Source organism: Triplophysa rosa, linkage group LG21 (assembly GCF_024868665.1).
Source record: "Triplophysa rosa linkage group LG21, Trosa_1v2, whole genome shotgun sequence".
Lineage (NCBI taxonomy): Eukaryota > Metazoa > Chordata > Actinopteri > Cypriniformes > Nemacheilidae > Triplophysa > Triplophysa rosa.
The window spans coordinates 16737651-16754712 of record NC_079910.1 but is presented as its reverse complement, the minus strand read 5'-3'; the positions used below and the strand labels follow the sequence as shown (position 1 = coordinate 16754712).

General features: G+C 41.8%; 1 pseudogene; it reads right to left on the bottom strand.

The window, feature by feature from the left end:
• Positions 1-11298: 11298 nt before the first annotated feature.
• On the bottom strand, positions 11299-16528 carry LOC130545358 (serine/threonine-protein kinase pim-2-like; annotated as a pseudogene).
• Positions 16529-17062: the final 534 nt, after the last annotated feature.

The following is a 17062-nucleotide window of genomic DNA, read 5'->3' as shown; positions in this document are numbered from 1 at the left end:
TGTTTAAAGGGATTTGCACAGTATATACCGTATATTGAGTAAAGCCACATAGAGGCAAAATGTCAAAATTTTTGTCATTTTTAAAATGCAGGAAGGACAGGAATGAGAAAAATGTTTTCTAAAAATAACTTGTTGCTTCTATTAATAGTAAGAACTACTAGACAGTGATTACAGACTCATGATGACATACTGCAGGAATGAGGTAATGTGAGTTAAAAATAATCCAAAATTAATACATGCAATACATGATCATTTGTTTGAATTAGATTCATTTAGGGTTGGGAAATATTGCTGTGACATAAGGATGACATTTTAGGCAAACATGGATCACTGATAATGCAGTTATTTGTATAAATGTACAGTAAATAGAATACTGAATCTATATAACTACTCACTGGGACTATTACTTTTTATTAAATGATTCATTATTTTAAGTATTATTTGTTGTTTTATGCATCGTATAGTGTAATGTTTAAATGTTCACCTCTCTGTAAAATTGTTATCCTGACTTTTACTTTTTGCACTTGTCTGATTTTTTCTGAGCGAGATAACATCTCTCTTCATTTGGTTTTTCAGTAAAGATGTCTGTTTGGCTGGAGTCGTGTTCGGCATGCAAATATGTTCATTATCTTTCTGATATAATAACAGCTCTTCATCCAGTTAAAGGCTGCTGAATATTGGAGTGGATTTAGTGTGGGGGGTGCGGTTTACAGGTCTTGCTGTGTGGAATACTGGCTAATTGTGTCTTTGTCAGCATTGTCCAGGTGTACTTTATGGTTTATAAAGAATATCCAACTGTGTAGCAAGCTCTAAGCAAATCAGCTCAAAGATTTCTAACTGGTTTTGCTGGGAATTTCCCCCAAAGGCCCACAGGCATGATGTTCTAAACAGTTTAAATCACTGAACAAACAAAGCTGAGCTCCAACCATCCCAAATGTATCATGCAGAGTTATTATATTTGTCCAAAGATTCATATGCTACAAAAACAGGAAACACGAAAAATCCCTTTTTGAACATCTTTATTAATTTTTGGCAGATTTTCAAACACAAAGCTTGAGCTGTTATAATTTTATGACTCCAACTAAATATAAAACTGAACAAATCATTACGCCAATCAATCAATCAATCAATCAATCAATCAATCAATCAATCAATCAATCAATCAACCACATTAGTGTATATAAGAAGTTGTGTACAGCAGTAGTAAAAATTCAAAACACTGAAATTGTGAAATATTCAACATGTATATATTATACTGACATACGGCACAAGATTTCAAATAAAAAGCCGAGTTGTTTTGTGTGCATAATTTTTTTTCATTTTGTGAATATATAAATTAGTCACTGTCAGTTCAGTGAATGATAAAATGAATGAATGAAATGATGCTACAAAATAGTTGTCAAATATGTGAGGAGCTATTACTGTATAGTCAAATAAATACCTTTACAGTAATTACTGAAAGAAGCACTATCTGAAAAACAATTTAACAAATGTGCACAATAGTTCTGGGAAAATCTTTTCCATCAAATCCCATTTTAGAACTGCAGTATAATGACACTTCTGCTGATTTAAAACATATAAAATACAAACACGACTTTATTGTACGTGTGATGGCTGAGACCTGTCATAAAAGTTGATTATCTGAGATAATAAGAAAATCTGGATTGAAACAGACTACATGTGTATTTCTTGAATCTGCGAGAGTGTACAATAAAGTATTACACATCATCCTCTATCCAAAAAGTGATTTAGAACAAGGAATGTTGGTTATCAAACACACACCACGAGATCCAGTAAAGTTATCACACGACACACTGTTTTCCCTGCAAAGATCCCAAGGCAATAAACCTCTCAAGACAAACAAAACCAAACCCTTTTTATCTGGAGTTCAGTAGAACACACACAAATGTAAATCATGTTTTCTCAAGTAAGAAAGATAAGACAAAGCCTGCCAATTGCAGAATTGGTGTGAAACTGTTGAGCGTGTGAAGCGGACAGATATTTCTGCACCAGTAGAGACCGTTTCATCGGACACGCGCGCCGGGACTGCAGTTAACTTCCGGTTTGTGTTTGGCTACTGTCTAATAATATAAAATAACTATTTATATTTTATTTCATTTATATTAATATTATTATTTTATTGTATAATAAATGTATTAAATTAACGATTTTGTCGGGGTTTCGAGGAAGGAAGAACCCAAGCGCATGCAGCAAGGTGATGGGAACACTAAGATTTTAATAACAAAACACACACTAAACAAAAACACCCACAATGGGGAAAACGAACTAAGGTGTTATAAACTCAAAACAAAGACTTCCCACATGGGGCAAAAAAACAAAAGAGACAGGATACTTCAACTACAAAAACTAAGACACGACTTGATACACAATAAACGTCCAGACAAGTGGCAAGGTAATCCACAAGGCGGGGTAACAGGAACACGGACAAAAACCAGAAACAAGACAGCATAGCAAATAACCAAAACAATCGTGCACAGGACAATGAACACGAGGGCATTTTATAGGGAGACAAACAAAGGATAATTAACAAATGACAGGTAGGGGATGAAACACTGATGGAAAGCTAACGAGGAACGAGAGGGCGGGAACAGAGACGGGACTCCAAAGAGAGAGAATGTGGAAGGCCGAAAGGGCCAAAATGTCTCTCTCCACACAAAACCTAAGGCTTTGTCATGACTCTGCCACAAGATCAAGAATAAACATGACATGATGAGGCAGAATCATGACAGATTTGTTGAATTTTGTCGTATTTTTTGTCTCATTTAAACAAACCGTATTGTACACTGACATCTAGCGGTTGAGCTTGGTATCGTAGTCTAAATTCAAAATATTGGAGAGACAAGTTTAGCCAAGTAACGGTTCTCGGTTTCTTTTGTTTGTTATCAGAAATAATCTACAGGCACTCTATTGTTTGTGAATGTGTACCGGAAGTTAAGTGCAGCCCACGAATGCACGTATACGCAGTAGCATTTGTTTATGTTGTCACTTTGAAACAGTCTATAAGAAATGAACTTCCATTTTTTACACTGATGTGGATCAGAGCAGCATGTCAGATGTTATAAAAATAAAACAAATACTCATTCCATAGGACTGCAAGATAAAAACAAAATCATTGATGCTGATTATTGCCCTTAATGTTGTAATCTTGATTATTTGCCTAATTTCAGACATTAGAATACATGAAGACGTTTACACGCTACAAAACAAGCTGAGAAGCGTTTTTGAATTATTTTATTGCTGTTTTATTGCGGTTTTGATTCTATAAGAAACATAAAAATCATTTATTCAAACATATAGAAGAATATTCAACATTACTAAAACACTCAATGGCTTCAGGTAATACATTAAAGAGTCTGACTACTCTACATAATGATTCTCTTACAGTGTTTCTGTACGCTGTTGTTAATGATAAACTTTGTGAGCCTGGCGCACTTCAGCACAGCTCTTCTTCACAGGTGAATCATTTAAATGCCTCTGATTGGCCAGTATATTCATACGATGAACTCGATTGGCTGTAATGCTCAAAACTGTAGCAGAGCAAAAGCAATGCTGTCATCGACATTCATTCATTTTCACCTCATCTTATTTAGATCGTAATTGGGGGTTTTTATCACGCAGGGACTGTTTTTCCCCTTTTATTTTGAATTTGGAGGGCAGTTTTGTTCACCTTGTTGTCATTTTTTCCCAAAGCCTTATTGTAAGCCTAAGTTAATTTCCAACCCTGATGTTGCAATTGAGCCCATTTATAACATTATCAACTCGTCAATTAATCATTCACTATTTCCCTTGATACAACACAGACGACCGCTTGATTAGAATCAGCTGGAGGACACTGACCGTTAACGCCACCAATGTATGATTATACACACTTATGTTTGTTCATGTTGACAGTTATTTTCTACTTTTAAAGAATAAGCAGATTAAATGAATGTGACAAACAGTAGTGTTTTATTTAAAATATATTAAATCGTTTTATTAAACATGATAAAGAATCTAAAACATTCTGGGAGGGGGGCCGAAGACCAGGGTTGGGAACCACTGCTTTAAAGGTATTTGATATACTTAAATATGTCTTAAAATATTATCTTCTTAAATTTTTTTACAATTTAATGTAGGCCTGTCGCGATAGTCAATTTATCGACTTATCGCACGATATATAAACGTGACGCCAGTAGTTTTTGGTGATGCAATATGTCACCACTAATTTTTATATATGCGTTTGTTTACATAAAACGAATGACATTAACATTAACATGTCTCTTTTAGCGCTGCCCTGTGTCTGTGTGTCAAAAGCGGGGCTCGCGCGCACACACACAATCACACACACGCGCACAGTCGCACACACAGGGCAGACAGCGGCAGGTGAAAAGACTCGAGGAATTACATTGTGTTTTCCTGATGAATAAAGCCAGTTCGGAATACTGTATTGTAAAACAGCGTTTTGGTTCCTTTGAGGGCACTTCACAAATGGGACACCGCTCAAAAAGTCGTTCCAGATAAATAGACATTATTTACATTGTTTTGCTGGCTGTGTTCCTACATGTTGGATTACCTGTGTTTATTCCAGTGTTTCTTTTGGACTTTTGATTAATTACATTATTTATAATTTATAATAATTATTAGGTATTATTTTGGAAATCCTCCTTCGTTTGTGGTTCCTGACAGTTCTGTGACAGAAGACCTCCAGAAATGGATTACTTTGGCTTTGACTCTCCAGAGGACATCTTCGCCTACCTGTGCCAAGACGGCCGTGCTCTGGAGAGTTACGTGGGGGACTTCTTAGACATTTGCCCTCGGGTGAGTTGGGATGACTGCTCTATAAATACATGCTTTCTGATGGGATTGGATGATGTCTCCCATCGGTGTCTGTCCCTGGAATTCCGGGACAGACCAGTGGTTGAGTTTATCAGTCTCATCCTGGAAATGAATGGCTCTCGCTTCTGCGTGAGCGAGGCCATTCCGGATGAGACTAGGGTTGTGTACCGAAACCATCTATGTATCCGGTATGTAACTGGACCTAATCAATATGCAGATTTCTGTGCCTCATTTCGGTGCCACTTAAATGCTGACTGTGCCTTCGATTGAGACATTTGCCCTCATTCACATGAAGGAAAGTTGGAAAGCTCTGATAATACAAATTCATCACATCTTATACAATGGTTAAACGGATCGCGCGCGCCCCATAGATCGGAACGTGCATGACCAGTGGATTCATCATAGTGAAGGACAGTTTTAACGCGCACTCTCCCTCCCTCCCTCCATCTCGGCGAGTTCAGCATTCACAACCGGGCATAGTCTTTAACTTCAACTGCCACATAAGGCAAGTTTTAAAGTGAAACTAACGTTAATTCGAAACGCACATCTGTAATGCAAGTGATCACATTAAGACTGTTGCGTGCGTTTAAAATCAATGAGACTGATCATCATCGGATCCTATAAGGAAGCATGTTGTGTGCCCCAATTCTCCCGAAACACCACAGCGAAGTCCTCTACAAAGCCCCGCCGCCTTACGAATCGGCGTGTATGCCGCAGCTCTCCTGGACCGGCATCCCCCGCGGCTTTCATGAACAGGCACGCCACAACACGTCTAAACGGCGTGTTCGCCGCCGTGCTCCTCGACGCTCACTCAAGCAGGCGCCTCGAGTAGGCGCTCACCCGAGCAGACGCCTCGATGCTAACCTGAGCCGGCGCATCGACGCTCACCCGAGCTTCCCCTGGACCTGGATCAGGTATTGCGCGAATTCGACCCCCTATTCGTTAAAGGGGACCCCACAGTGCCTTCCGAGTCTTCCAAGTTTTCCAAGTCTCCCAAGTCTTCCGAGCCTTCCCAAGAGCCTTCCAAGTCTTCTGAGCCTTCCCAAGAGCCTAACAAGCCTTCCCAAGAGCCTTCCAAGTCTTCCGAGCCTGTCAAGCAGCGCTGTGTCTTCCGAGCCTGTCAAGCCCTCCGAGCCTTCAGAGCACCCCAAGCCTAATTGCCGGTGCCGGGAGCATCGTCCTGGAGGCTTTCTGTCCTGTCCCTGCACTATAGCCTCCAGGACTATACGCAAGGACACGCCTTCCGGGAGGGGAAAGTACTGTCACGGTCCTGTTTGCCCCTGTCTGCCTCCCAGTGTTCCCCATGCCTGTTTTACCCCCGGACTACACTATCCATGATTCTCCACATTCCCGCACCTGTGTCTCATCAGCAATCACCACACCTGCCAGCTATCACCCCCATAATTAAGGTGGTTTTGGTTGTTTTGCTGACTGTGTTCCTACATGTTGGATTACCTGTGTTTATTCCTGTGTTACTTTTTGGACTTTTGATTAAAAGTATTATATTGGAAATCCAATGACAATAATATCGACTATAGCAATTATTTCTGATGCAATTAATCGCCAAACAAAAAGTTGCTATCGCGACAGGCCTAATTTAATGTTTAATAAGTGGCATGTGAGTTCACCATAGTTTAAAAAAGCAAGCGCTGAAGTCCTGAGGATTCTTTAGTGTTTATTTAAATTTATTTAAATATTTACTTGATTTGTGTTCTGCTTGCATTTGTTGTGCCACATGCTATCTAGTTTAACTTATTATTGCTATTATGCTCCGGGTGTACGTGTGTTCACGACTTGCTGTGCGTGTGTTCACTACTCTCTGGATGGGTTAAAAGCATAGGTCACATTTCAGGTATGGGTCACCATATCTGACTAAAAGGTCTCTTTCACTTCACTTCACTTATACATATTATGCCATTATAACTTTGTCACGACTGGCGTGGCGAGAACCCAAATGCAGGCAGGCAGTGGCAATGAAGGGGTTAACAGATTTATTTCAACAAACAATAAACAGAAACAAAACACCCACGAGGGGGTAACAAGGACACGACTAAGGCAAAAACTGAAAACAAAACACTTCCCTCGGTGGGGCAAAAACAAAAGGACCAAAATAATACAACTATGACACGACACAACGTCTACTAACAGGCAGGGAACAAGCACAATAAAACAATACAAAGGCACAGCGAAACTCACTTAGAGAGGACTGGTGCACGAACGGACACACAACACGACGTAGTACAATCCAACAGCACAAGACAAAGAAACATGAGGGTATAAATAGAGAAGACAAACGAGGGATAACGAGCAGGGGCAGGTGTAGAACATAAGACACAAGAGGGAGACAATACAGGAAACGAGAGGGGCGGGGCCAATGACAAGACCTGAGAAAACACATGAGATGTCAAAAAACAAACATCCCATGGTCTTCTCACATAAAACCTAAGGCTTTGCCATGGCTCTGCTACAGGACCAAGAACAACATGACTAAAGGAAGCAGAGCCATGACAAACTTATTGTAGCTCAAATTAATTACATTTGAATACTTATTATTGCTATTATAGGTTATAATAGCTCAAATTACTTACATTTTAATACTTATTATGCTATTATAACTTAGTTTAAATTTAATAAATTTTAGCTATAATATCAAATTTGCCCCACCACTTTCAGAGTAGTGGTGCCACCCCTGCTGGTGACCAATCTTAAAACCTTTTTTTTGCTTGGTGCCAGGAGTACAAACCACAGCTGAAGCAGATGCTAAGAAAACTGAAACAAAAAAGACTTAAACACACAAAAAAATAAATCTAGCACAGTACCTCATAACAAATCTAGCACAGTACCTCAAACTAGGACTGTGTATCACCAACAACTTCAACAATATGATATGTATCCCGATACGGGTCAATTTTATATTACATTTCTAACATTACAGATTTAGAACAAACTATACTTGCAAAAACTTGCCATTCATAACTACTTATCAGTTAATCTAACAAATCAATGCTCACCAGTTATATAAAACAGTTTTGAGAATAAGTATGAAGTTGCAAAAGGTATACTGTCACGCCCTGTTGCTGGCGCCTTGGTTCGCCACCTGAGGGCGCCATGCTATTCTGTGTTCTGTTTGTGTTTTGTAAGGACTTCAGTTCCCATCATGCTGTGTCTCCTTATCATGTATTGTTTTCACCCGTGCCTCATTTATCCCCTGTGTATTTAGTTGCGCTTTGTACCCTGTCCTGTGCTTGGTGTTTAACGTTGTGTAGCCAGTCTCTCAAGTGTTACCTAGTCTAGAGTTAACTTCGAGTTCTTGCATCCGTATGCATATTGTTACCCTTTTGCCTTGTGGATTATCTTTTGTTGGACCTTTATATTTCCTTGGTTGCAGACTGCCTTTGCTGGATTATACTTTTTTTGTCTCACGAGAGTTTTTTTTTGCCCCTGAGTGTGTTTTTCTCTCATGACTTGTTTTTCTGGTATTCTTTTGGAGTTATATTAAAACCACCAGCTTTACTCCTCAAGTCCTTGTGTAAGCATCTCACTCTTGGGTTCATCATCCCCATTGGCATCTGGGTTAAGGACTCATCTCCCACACCGGAGACCTGTGTTCAAACCCTGGCTCTGACATATACAGGTGTTTTACAAACAGAAAATATGTGTAACGAATAAATATCAATATATGCATAAACGTGCAGTCAGAGTAAATAAATTCAGTTAAAATAAAATTGTATTGAATTGAAATGAAATGTATGATGGGTTTTTAGATGTCGGATTTCTAGATATAAGATTATAAATGTGACGGGTGCTGTAAGATTTTAAGCAGGTCTTTGCTCTTCACTTTCTATTACACACAACATGTTACTGTATTAGCAGTGCTGCGTCATGTGTGAGTTGAATTAGTGCCTACACGACACTAACTTTACATGGGTCACATGCATAGAGATTTGTGAGGGGCGGATCAAAGATAAACTCTGATCAGATACTTTACACCACTAATAATTGTTACAAAATATTGTTTTGCATAATAATNCTAACAAGCCTTCCCAAGAGCCTTCCAAGTCTTCCGAGCCTGTCAAGCAGCGCTGTGTCTTCCGAGCCTGTCAAGCCCTCCGAGCCTTCAGAGCACCCCAAGCCTAATTGCCGGTGCCGGGAGCATCGTCCTGGAGGCTTTCTGTCCTGTCCCTGCACTATAGCCTCCAGGACTATACGCAAGGACACGCCTTCCGGGAGGGGAAAGTACTGTCACGGTCCTGTTTGCCCCTGTCTGCCTCCCAGTGTTCCCCATGCCTGTTTTACCCCCGGACTACACTATCCATGATTCTCCACATTCCCGCACCTGTGTCTCATCAGCAATCACCACACCTGCCAGCTATCACCCCCATTATTAAGTTGGTTTTGTTTGTTTTGCTGACTGTGTTCCTACATGTTGGATTACCTGTGTTTATTCCTGTGTTACTTTTTGGACTTTTGATTAAAAGTATTATATTGGAAATCCAATGACAATAATATCGACTATAGCAATTATTTCTGATGCAATTAATCGCCAAACAAAAAGTTGCTATCGCGACAGGCCTAATTTAATGTTTAATAAGTGGCATGTGAGTTCACCATAGTTTAAAAAAGCAAGCGCTGAAGTCCTGAGGATTCTTTAGTGTTTATTTAAATTTATTTAAATATTTACTTGATTTGTGTTCTGCTTGCATTTGTTGTGCCACATGCTATCTAGTTTAACTTATTATTGCTATTATGCTCCGGGTGTACGTGTGTTCACGACTTGCTGTGCGTGTGTTCACTACTCTCTGGATGGGTTAAAAGCATAGGTCACATTTCAGGTATGGGTCACCATATCTGACTAAAAGGTCTCTTTCACTTCACTTCACTTATACATATTATGCCATTATAACTTTGTCACGACTGGCGTGGCGAGAACCCAAATGCAGGCAGGCAGTGGCAATGAAGGGGTTAACAGATTTATTTCAACAAACAATAAACAGAAACAAAACACCCACGAGGGGGTAACAAGGACACGACTAAGGCAAAAACTGAAAACAAAACACTTCCCTCGGTGGGGCAAAAACAAAAGGACCAAAATAATACAACTATGACACGACACAACGTCTACTAACAGGCAGGGAACAAGCACAATAAAACAATACAAAGGCACAGCGAAACTCACTTAGAGAGGACTGGTGCACGAACGGACACACAACACGACGTAGTACAATCCAACAGCACAAGACAAAGAAACATGAGGGTATAAATAGAGAAGACAAACGAGGGATAACGAGCAGGGGCAGGTGTAGAACATAAGACACAAGAGGGAGACAATACAGGAAACGAGAGGGGCGGGGCCAATGACAAGACCTGAGAAAACACATGAGATGTCAAAAAACAAACATTCATGGTCTTCTCACATAAAACCTAAGGCTTTGCCTCTGACAGAAAAACATGACTAAGGAAGCAGAGCCATGACAGAAGCCCCCCCTTTAATGAGCACCTCCAGGTGCTCACCAAGGGGTAGACGGACAAGACAAGGAAGACTGAGACAAAGACAAGACCAGACAAAACATGGAGAACAGAATAAGAGGCAGACAAGACAAAATAACAAAGGGACTAGGGTGAGACAATAAAAACAACAAACATGGGAGGGGGGGAGGGGCCAAACCAGAGCCCATAGGGGGCAGTCCATGGAGGTGGGGAGAAGTCCCAGTCCCCGGCTGCACCTGAGGGTGCGTAGTCCAAGGGGACGTAGGAGGAGTCCTGGGGGGAACAGTCCTTGACCCTGGGGGTCTCCCCGGGGCCGGCTGGCTGGGCAGGGCTTGACGCCGGCTGGAAGGCCGGCTGGACAGGGCTTGACGCCGGCTGGAGGCCGGCTCACCGGACTGGAGCCGGCTGGATCACCGGACTGGAGCCGGCTGGACACCGGACTGGAGCCGGCTGGACACCGGACTGGACGCCGGCTGGATCACCGGACTGGACGCCGGCTGGATCACCGGACTGGACGCCGGCTGGATCACCGGACTGGACGCGGCTGGATCACCGGACTGGACGCCGGCTGGATCACCGGACTGGACGCCGGCTGGATCACCGGACTGGACGCCGGCTGCACCGGACGGAGCGGCTGGACGCCGGCTGGATCACCGGACTGGACGCCGGCTGGATCACCGGACTGGACGCCGGCTGGATCACCGGACTGGACGCCGGCTGGATCACCGGACTGGACGCCGGCTGGACACCGGACTGGACGCCGGCTGCACCGGACTGGACGCCGGCTGCACCGGACTGGACGTCGGCGCACCGGACTGGAGCCGGCTGCACCGGACTGGACCCGGCGACCGGCTGGCACGGCCACCGGACTGGACGCCGGCTGCACCGGCTGGCTGGTGCCCCCCTCCTCGGCTTCTTCTTCTGACCGGCCCACAGACGTGTGGCCGGCTGCAGGGAAGCGGTGGGGGAGCACGACTAGCTCCGTGTTGGAGGAGTCGGACGGGGAGTCCCACGACTCCCTCCGTCCACGCCTACCAGGAGGCTAGCTGGTGGTGGAGTTACTGCGGGGGGTGAGGCGGATGGAGGTGCCGAGTTCCCCAGGGTAAGGGTGGCCAGGACGCGATCCTCCGGGACGGTAGCCAAGGGAGTGGATACCCAGTCTGGCACTAAAGGCCAGGGATCATCCCGGTTGACCACGTACCTGATCATGTCACCCAACCACGGGGAGCTCAACATCTCCACCTCGGCCCGCTTGAGAGGCTCGGTGAGGCAGCAGTTAAAAATAACCTAGAGCTCTGCCTCACCGAACTCAGTCTCCCCCGCAGCAGCCACAAACTCCCGGGCGAAATCTCTGATCCCGCGATCCCCCTGCCGAAGCCCAAACAACAAACAAGTCTGGCGGGCTCGCAGGGAACCGTTCATGCCTGCTGGGTTCGTTTCTGGCTGTTGGATTCTGTCACGACTGGCGTGGCGACAACCCAAATGCAGGCAGGCAGTGGCAATGAAGGGGTTAACAGATTTATTTCAACAAACAATAAACAGAAACAAAACACCCACGAGGGGGTAACAAGGACACGACTAAGGCAAAAACTGAAAACAAAACACTTCCCTCGGTGGGGCAAAAACAAAAGGACCAAAATAATACAACTATGACACGACACAACGTCTACTAACAGGCAGGGAACAAGCACAATAAAACAATACAAAGGCACAGCGAAACTCACTTAGAGAGGACTGGTGCACGAACGGACACACAACACGACGTAGTACAATCCAACAGCACAAGACAAAGAAACATGAGGGTATAAATAGAGAAGACAAACGAGGGATAACGAGCAGGGGCAGGTGTAGAACATAAGACACAAGAGGGAGACAATACAGGAAACGAGAGGGGCGGGGCCAATGACAAGACCTGAGAAAACACATGAGATGTCAAAAAACAAACATCCCATGGTCTTCTCACATAAAACCTAAGGCTTTGCCATGGCTCTGCTACAGGACCAAGAACAACATGACTAAAGGAAGCAGAGCCATGACAAACTTATTGTAGCTCAAATTAATTACATTTGAATACTTATTATTGCTATTATAGGTTATAATAGCTCAGATTACTTACATTTTAATACTTATTATGCTATTATAACTTAGTTTAAATTTAATAAATTTTAGCTATAATATCAAATTTGCCCCACCACTTTCAGAGTAGTGGTGCCACCCCTGCTGGTGACCAATCTTAAAACCTTTTTTTTGCTTGGTGCCAGGAGTACAAACCACAGCTGAAGCAGATGCTAAGAAAACTGAAACAAAAAAGACTTAAACACACAAAAAAATAAATCTAGCACAGTACCTCATAACAAATCTAGCACAGTACCTCAAACTAGGACTGTGTATCACCAACAACTTCAACAATATGATATGTATCCCGATACGGGTCAATTTTATATTACATTTCTAACATTACAGATTTAGAACAAACTATACTTGCAAAAACTTGCCATTCATAACTACTTATCAGTTAATCTAACAAATCAATGCTCACCAGTTATATAAAACAGTTTTGAGAATAAGTATGAAGTTGCAAAAGGTATACTGTCACGCCCTGTTGCTGGCGCCTTGGTTCGCCACCTGAGGGCGCCATGCTATTCTGTGTTCTGTTTGTGTTTTGTAAGGACTTCAGTTCCCATCATGCTGTGTCTCCTTATCATGTATTGTTTTCACCCGTGCCTCATTTATCCCCTGTGTATTTAGTTGCGCTTTGTACCCTGTCCTGTGCTTGGTGTTTAACGTTGTGTAGCCAGTCTCTCAAGTGTTACCTAGTCTAGAGTTAACTTCGAGTTCTTGCATCCGTATGCATATTGTTACCCTTTTGCCTTGTGGATTATCTTTTGTTGGACCTTTATATTTCCTTGGTTGCAGACTGCCTTTGCTGGATTATACTTTTTTTGTCTCACGAGAGTTTTTTTTTGCCCCTGAGTGTGTTTTTCTCTCATGACTTGTTTTTCTGGTATTCTTTTGGAGTTATATTAAAACCACCAGCTTTACTCCTCAAGTCCTTGTGTATGCATCTCACTCTTGGGTTCATCATCCCCATTGGCATCTGGGTTAAGGACTCATCTCCCACACCGGAGACCTGTGTTCAAACCCTGGCTCTGACATATACAGGTGTTTTACAAACAGAAAATATGTGTAACGAATAAATATCAATATATGCATAAACGTGCAGTCAGAGTAAATAAATTCAGTTAAAATAAAATTGTATTGAATTGAAATGAAATGTATGATGGGTTTTTAGATGTCGGATTTCTAGATATAAGATTATAAATGTGACGGGTGCTGTAAGATTTTAAGCAGGTCTTTGCTCTTCACTTTCTATTACACACAACATGTTACTGTATTAGCAGTGCTGCGTCATGTGTGAGTTGAATTAGTGCCTACACGACACTAACTTTACATGGGTCACATGCATAGAGATTTGTGAGGGGCGGATCAAAGATAAACTCTGATCAGATACTTTACACCACTAATAATTGTTACAAAATATTGTTTTGCATAATAATTGGCTCATTTAAAAAGTGCTGCAGAATCGATCCGGAGGCAGTTATATCATTATGAGCATCGTCAGAAGCTCATGACAACCTGCAGTATCGATATGTTATACGCAGCCCTACCTCATGCCTACCTCAAACCATGTGTGGTAAAGGACGTCTGCCAGATGGATCCGCTCATCAGGATTCTTCTGCAGACAGGCTTGAATCAAACTGCAGCATTCTGTGCAAAAGAAAAAGGAAACTGTGAATTTATTTGAACGTTGCTTTGCATCTGCTCTGATTGATTGTGTTTTTCAAAGAATCTGAATACAGTTGCCCTAAAGAAGATCTCACCTGCAGTCAAGCCGTCTTTGCTCCATGTCTTATCATTGATCCGTTGCAGGTCGAGCAAGCTGGGAAATTTCCCACACACTATGGCAAACAACAGTACGCCCAGTGAGTACACCGTCACTGGTCTGCCATAGGACTTGCCTGTTTCAAAGAATTCAGGGCAAGTGTAGGTCGTAAAGAGCATGTTTGCTCAGGTTTCAAGAGATCAAGCACTGAAGTCCTGGACACCAGATACATTAAGGTTTAAAAAGGACAGAGTGAGATATCAAGAAGATGAGCACAAGACAGAAAAAAGAGAAAAAATCAAACCTCTAAGCCATCCTGCAGACGGATCCCTTCAAAGACGGCGCCAAAACCGACTTGACCCAACATTCTGCCGATCTCATATCGCCGGCCATGGATTTCTATTAAAAGAGAAAAGCAGCAGACATGAATCACCAAACATTAGCAATACTTAACCCCAAACTATACAACATATAGTGTTGTTGTTAAAAAAACTAATTTAACCTGAATTTTGTTGCTGAATATGTTATTACACACACACATACAGTACACGCTGCAAAGTTTCAGGAATTATATTGGTATATAAATGTGGGATTCTCTCTTGAAATAGCTATGATTGACATATTGATAGCCATAGTTAGTTCCTGAATAAAGCAGACTTTTGGACTGAAATAGCTGACAGACTCACTCATAACGGTCCCTTGCCGCCACCTACTGGACGTAACTATGTAAACTGCACTGAAATCGTTGAAAATACCCACAACACTAACACACAGTCGGACAGCCGGTTTGTCACAATTTGTGTTTTTAATATCTAATAAATTAGTTTCTTGCATTTAAACAAGTCTTTTGGAACAAACATTATTATCACAAGGTGTCAATCATCCAGTTGTTTTTAGGGGAAATAGTAAATACTACATTGGTAAATCATGCTAGAATTTTCTGTTGGACGTACACTACTGTTCAAAAGTCATTTCTGTTCACCAAGCCTGCATTGATATGATCCAAAATACAGTAAAAGAAGCCCGTTCTTTTATGTAAGCCTGTTTTTAATAAATAGTATATAGTTATGCGTATTATGATCAAATACATTGTGTATTTTGTATAAATTGTATATTGCGAGACTAACTCCCACCTCCACCAAAAAAAAGTGGGGACCCCCATAAGACTTGATTCAATTCGAGCACTGGAGTACACAGTCGCCGGCTGTCCATAATACTTGCCCGTTTTGAAAAATTCCGGGCAGGCGTAGTCTCTGGTGCCTGAAGAAAACAGATTAGCCTACATGTCATTTAACGGTTTACATTGCCACAGTATTTTACAGGCACTAAAAATGAGCCTAGCACTGAATCTGAATGCTGTCATCTTATTTATACAAAGAGTTTATACAAATGTAAATGATGTGTGTCTGACATACCTGTAAATGTCTTGTAGGTCAATTTTTTGAGCAGATCGCCGCACCCAAAGTCGATGAGTTTGACGTTCATTGTGTCTGTTTTTATGAGGAGGTTTTCCAGTGTGATATCACGATGGAAAACCCCTCGTTCACAGCACATTTCTGCAGTCGTGGTTACCTGCCACATGATAAATCTGGCTAACTCCTCTTCGAGTTCTGCCCTCTAGTCACTACAAACTCATTTAAACCCTCGCAGGGAGACGGGCGCTCCAGGACCATAACGTAGTGATCCCGATAGTCCTGCCAGTCCAGGAGCTGGACGATCTCAGGAACGATTTCTCCCTCGCAGGCAAGCATGTGAAGGGCCACCTCACGAGGAAGGGGCTCAGAATGACCCAGCTAGAAGAAAGACAATAGCATCGTTACACAGAGTCGGCTTCTCAAACACAGATCTATCTCAGTTTTGGAAAAACTAAAGACAGTGGAATTTTGTGTATGTCAAAAGTGATGAAGAATAGTAGGTACTACTTACGATGCTGATATAATCCAGATGCTGGGTCGTACTGACATATTTCAATGCCACCTGATCAACAAAAACAAAAAAAAGATTTCCAGTTAAGAAATCATGCAGAAATAATTTCATTCAAAGCATTCATCCTGAGCAGACAACTGGACATAAGATACATTCAGAAGGTTTGTAAAGGACAGAGTGAGATAATAAAGTGATATTTCACTACCAAATCAATCACCTTGAGGGTGAGTAAAACATGGGGAAATTTTGAGTGAAATATCCCTTAAAACAGATGAGCACAAAACAGAAGAAAAAACTATTAGCTGGGTAGTTACTGTAAGTAAAAAATCTAACCTCCAAGCCATCCGGCACACGGGTCCCTGCATACACGACCCCAAAAGTGCTCTGATCCAGCATTTCACCAATCTCATACAAGCAGGAGGTGATCTCAATTAAAAGAGAAATGAAGTTGACATAAAACACAAAGAATTAGATATACAAAAACTATTTTAACAATATTTGTCCTTATATATATATATATATATATATATATATATATATTTGTGAAATGTACATATGACCAAATTTGTGTAGGTGTGTGTGGTGTTCTGTTGGTAAAACTAACCCTGAATTTACAAACTGGGCTTCTCCTCCTGCTGGATGTTCTCATCACAGACCGTCTCAATGTGAACTTGAGCTGGTTGAATTTCTTCATCCCAGTCAAACTCTCTAGCGACTCGATTCTGAATCCAACCCAAAAAGCATGTGGATCTCCTTATCACTGGTAAGAGCTTCCTGATTTTCCTGGAACTCTAGGGTGACATTCTGAACTGAAATCCCATCTGTAGAGAGTAAGGAGATCAAACACAAGATCAATTAAATCAAATAACATTAATTAAATAATGAACACTTACAGTTATAATCCATTCTATTGACAGCAGGATATTGAAA